The sequence below is a fragment of the Oncorhynchus mykiss genome, chromosome 15 (assembly GCF_057628025.1).
Source record: "Oncorhynchus mykiss isolate SJ-2025 chromosome 15, ASM5762802v1, whole genome shotgun sequence".
Taxonomy (NCBI): domain Eukaryota; kingdom Metazoa; phylum Chordata; class Actinopteri; order Salmoniformes; family Salmonidae; genus Oncorhynchus; species Oncorhynchus mykiss.
The window spans coordinates 25,034,283-25,040,282 of NC_143036.1; positions in this window are offsets into that span (position 1 = coordinate 25,034,283).

Below are 6,000 nucleotides of genomic sequence, written 5' to 3' on the forward strand. Positions count from 1 at the left end.
ACACTAGTACGGGTATTCAGACATGATCCATGTAGAACACTAGTACGGGTATTCAGACATGATCCATGTAGAACACTAGTACAGACACTCGGACATGATCCATGTAGAACACTAGTACGGGTATTCAGACATGATCGATGTAGAACACTAGTACAGACACTCGGACATGATCCATGTAGAACACTAGTACGGGTATTCAGACATGATCCATGTAGAACACTAGTACAGACACTCGGACATGATCCATGTAGAACACTAGTACAGACACTCGGACATGATCCATGTAAAACACTAGTACGGGTATTCAGACATGATCCATGTAGAACACTAGTACGGGTATTCAGACATGATCCATGTAGAACACTAGTACAGACACTCGGACATGATCCATGTAGAACACTAGTACGGGTATTCAGACATGATCCATGTATAACACTAGTACAGACACTCGGACATGATCCATGTAGAACACTAGTACAGACACTCGGACATGATCCATGTAGAACACTAGTACGGGTATTCAGACATGATCCATGTAGAACACTAGTACAGACACTCGGACATGATCCATGTAGAACACTAGTACAGACACTCGGACATGATCCATGTAAAACACTAGTACGGGTATTCAGACATGATCCATGTAGAACACTAGTACGGGTATTCAGACATGATCCATGTAGAACACTAGTACAGACACTCGGACATGATCCATGTAGAACACTAGTACGGGTATTCAGACATGATCCATGTAGAACACTAGTACAGACACTCGGACATGATCCATGTAGAACACTAGTACGGGTATTCAGACATGATCCATGTAGAACACTAGTACAGACACTCGGACATGATCCATGTAGAACACTAGTACGGGTATTCAGACATGATCCATGTAGAACACTAGTACGGGTATTCAGACATGATCCATGTAGAACACTAGTACGGGTATTCAGACATGATCCATGTAGAACACTAGTACAGACACTCGGACATGATCCATGTAGAACACTAGTACAGACACTCGGACATGATCCATGTAGAACACTAGTACAGACACTGGACATGATCCATGTAGAACACTAGTACAGACACTCGGACATGATCCATGTAGAACACTAGTATGGGTATTCAGACATGATCCATGTAGAACACTAGTACAGACACTCGGACATGATCCATGTAGAACACTAGTACAGACACTCGGACATGATCCATGTAGAACACTAGTACAGACACTCGGACATGATCCATGTAGAACACTAGTACGGGTATTCAGACATGATCCATGTAGAACACTAGTACAGACACTCGGACATGATCCATGTAGAACACTAGTATGGGTATTCAGACATGATCCATGTAGAACACTAGTACGGGTATTCAGACATGATCCATGTAGAACACTAGTACGGGTATTCAGACATGATCCATGTAGAACACTAGTACGGGTATTCAGACATGATCCATGTAGAACACTAGTACAGACACTCGGACATGATCCACGTAGAACACTAGTACGGGTATTCAGACATGATCCATGTAGAACACTAGTACGGGTATTCAGACATGATCCATGTAAAACACTAGTACGGGTATTCAGACATGATCCATGTAGAACACTAGTACGGGTATTCAGACATGATCCATGTAGAACACTAGTACAGACACTCGGACATGATCCATGTAGAACACTAGTACGGGTATTCAGACATGATCGATGTAGAACACTAGTACAGACACTCGGACATGATCCATGTAGAACACTAGTACGGGTATTCAGACATGATCCATGTAGAACACTAGTACAGACACTCGGACATGATCCATGTAGAACACTAGTACGGGTATTCAGACATGATCCATGTAGAACACTAGTACGGGTATTCAGACATGATCCATGTAGAACACTAGTACGGGTATTCAGACATGATCCATGTAGAACACTAGTACAGACACTCTGACATGATCCATGTAGAACACTAGTACAGACACTCGGACATGATCCATGTAGAACACTAGTACGGGTATTCAGACATGATCCATGTAGAACACTAGTACGGGTATTCAGACATGATCCATGTAGAACACTAGTACAGACACTCGGACATGATCCATGTAGAACACTAGTACGGGTATTCAGACATGATCCATGTAGAACACTAGTACAGACACTCGGACATGATCCATGTAGAACACTAGTACAGACACTCGGACATGATCCATGTAAAACACTAGTACGGGTATTCAGACATGATCCATGTAGAACACTAGTACAGACACTCGGACATGATCCATGTAGAACACTAGTACGGGTATTCAGACATGATCCATGTAGAACACTAGTACAGACACTCGGACATGATCCATGTAGAACACTAGTACAGACACTCGGACATGATCCATGTAAAACACTAGTACGGGTATTCAGACATGATCCATGTAGAACACTAGTACGGGTATTCAGACATGATCCATGTAGAACACTAGTACAGACACTCGGACATGATCCATGTAGAACACTAGTACGGGTATTCAGACATGATCCATGTATAACACTAGTACAGACACTCGGACATGATCCATGTAGAACACTAGTACAGACACTCGGACATGATCCATGTAGAACACTAGTACGGGTATTCAGACATGATCCATGTAGAACACTAGTACAGACACTCGGACATGATCCATGTAGAACACTAGTACAGACACTCGGACATGATCCATGTAAAACACTAGTACGGGTATTCAGACATGATCCATGTAGAACACTAGTACGGGTATTCAGACATGATCCATGTAGAACACTAGTACAGACACTCGGACATGATCCATGTAGAACACTAGTACGGGTATTCAGACATGATCCATGTAGAACACTAGTACAGACACTCGGACATGATCCATGTAGAACTCTAGTACGGGTATTCAGACATGATCCATGTAGAACACTAGTACAGACACTCGGACATGATCCATGTAGAACACTAGTACGGGTATTCAGACATGATCCATGTAGAACACTAGTACGGGTATTCAGACATGATCCATGTAGAACACTAGTACGGGTATTCAGACATGATCCATGTAGAACACTAGTACAGACACTCGGACATGATCCATGTAGAACACTAGTACAGACACTCGGACATGATCCATGTAGAACACTAGTACAGACACTCGGACATGATCCATGTAGAACACTAGTACAGACACTCGGACATGATCCATGTAGAACACTAGTATGGGTATTCAGACATGATCCATGTAGAACACTAGTACAGACACTCGGACATGATCCATGTAGAACACTAGTACAGACACTCGGACATGATCCATGTAGAACACTAGTACAGACACTCGGACATGATCCATGTAGAACACTAGTACGGGTATTCAGACATGATCCATGTAGAACACTAGTACAGACACTCGGACATGATCCATGTAGAACACTAGTACGGGTATTCAGACATGATCCATGTAGAACACTAGTACGGGTATTCAGACATGATCCATGTAGAACACTAGTACGGGTATTCAGACATGATCCATGTAGAACACTAGTACAGACACTCGGACATGATCCACGTAGAACACTAGTACGGGTATTCAGACATGATCCATGTAGAACACTAGTACGGGTATTCAGACATGATCCATGTAGAACACTAGTACGGGTATTCAGACATGATCCATGTAGAACACTAGTACGGGTATTCAGACATGATCCATGTAGAACACTAGTACAGACACTCGGACATGATCCATGTAGAACACTAGTACAGGTATTCAGACATGATCCATGACAAATTCTTCCTCACCATGTTGTTCCTCTGTTCCCAGAAGACATGGACAGGGGAGAGGATGAGATTCTAGAGGAGAGGAGCTCATGACTCAGATGAGGAAGACGTTGCCGGGAAGTAGATAGACACATCTGCTTTCAGGCAACCATCACTGGCCATGTCCCAAATTAAACTCTATTCCCTATATAGTGCACTACTTTATGGGTCTGTTAAAATGTAGTGCACTATGAAGGGGATAGGGTGCCATTTGGGACGCATCCATTATCATCGCCATGCATCGCTTATTTCAGCAACATTGTACACCTCCCACCTTTTAATAAAGGAACATTGACACCGCAAGCTTCATTGCAGCGAGCATACTGTATTTTACTGTATCTCCGCATTATAAAATAGAGCAAGCTCTTTCTTTACCACTAACCGTACTACAGTAGCAATAATGATTGCAAGTACCTCTGCTCAAAGGGAAGGCAATGCATGGTTAATGAGCTTAAAGTGCTGCTGTTGATGATCTTCATATTCCCCAAGGGTAGGAATTTACTAAGGGTAAGAATTTACTAGTGTAAGCCTGTTCAGTGTGGAAGCGTATAGCTGTACATTTTAATTTCAGCATCAGAGAGCATAAACTGGAAGTTACAATACCCCATAATTAGCCTACTCCTGCCCCTAAATCACATGTAGTTCTCTTAAATGAACTTAAGATTGATGTAATGGATCAAGTACATACAGATGTTAACTGTACATTTAGTTATGCTGATGTGTCACATGTTGACAGCGAGGAAAGATTGTTGTAACACTCTGAATTGAATAAGTTATCAATCATTGCAGTTAGGGATGCAGCCTCTGACCAATAATTACTACTGTAATGCTGTTGTACAGTAGTATTACTACTGTAATACTACTGTTTTCCCTTCCTAAAACATTTTGAATGACGGTGAATGAGGCCCAACATTTCTCTGCAGGACAAACCTGCCTTTACTTCATCTGGTCCATGTCTAGCTCTGGTCCAGGGTCTTAAGTGTGGTTTTAGCCTTAAATGTTAAAGGATCTGGACCAGAGCTACTCCATGTCATACTGTCAGCTGTTTAAAATTATATACCTGTAACTGAAACTTTTTCTTCTGAAACTGTATGGATTGACTCTCTGTTCACACTTTGTTTCAATAAAGTATTTATTAGCCAGAATACAGAATACGTTTGCCCACAGTATGACAATGCACTTGGAATATGATCTGTTTGGCACATATAAAATGGCAGGGTTTTGGTACCTAATGAACTAATGAACCTATCCTCTGCAGCAGAGGTAACTCTGGGTCTTCCTTTCCTGTGGCGGTCCTCATGAGAGCCAGTGTCACCATAGCGCTTGATGGTTTTTGCGAATGCACTTAAAGAAACGTTCAAAGTTCTTGACATTTTCTGGATTGACTGACCTTCATGTCACAAAGTAATGATGGACTGTCGTTTCTCTTCACTTATTTAAACCGTTCTTGCCATAATATGGACTTGGTCTTTTACCAAATAGGTCTATCTTCTGTATACCACCCCTACCTTGTCACAACACAACTGATTGGCTCAAACGCATTAAGAAGGAAAGAAATTACACAAATGAACTTTTAACTAAACAATCATGTTAAGTGAAACACATTCCATGTGACTACCTCATGAAGCTGGTTGAGAGAATGCCAAGAGTGTGCAAAGCTGTCATCAAGGCAAAGGTTAGCTACTTTGAAGAAACTTAAATATATTTTGATTTGTTTAACACTTTATTGGTTACTACATGATTCCATATGTGTTATTTCATAGTTTTGATGTCTTCACTATTATTCTACAATGTAGAAAATAGTACAATTAAATAAAAACCCTTGTATGTGTGTCCAAACTTTTTACTGGGACTGTATATAGTTGAAGTCGGAAGTTTACATGCACCTTAGCCTAATACATTTAAACTCAGTATTTCACAATTCCTGACATTTAATTCTAGTAAAACTTCCCTGTCTTAGGTCAGTAAGGGTCATCCACTTTATTTTAAGAATGTGAAATGTTAGAATAATAGTAGAGAGAATGATTTATTTCAGCTTTGTTTTCTTTCATCACATTCCCAGTGGGTCAGAAGTTTACATACACTCAATTAGTATTTGGTAGCATTGCCTTTAAATTGTTGAACTTGGGTCAAGACTTCCACAAGCTTCCCACCA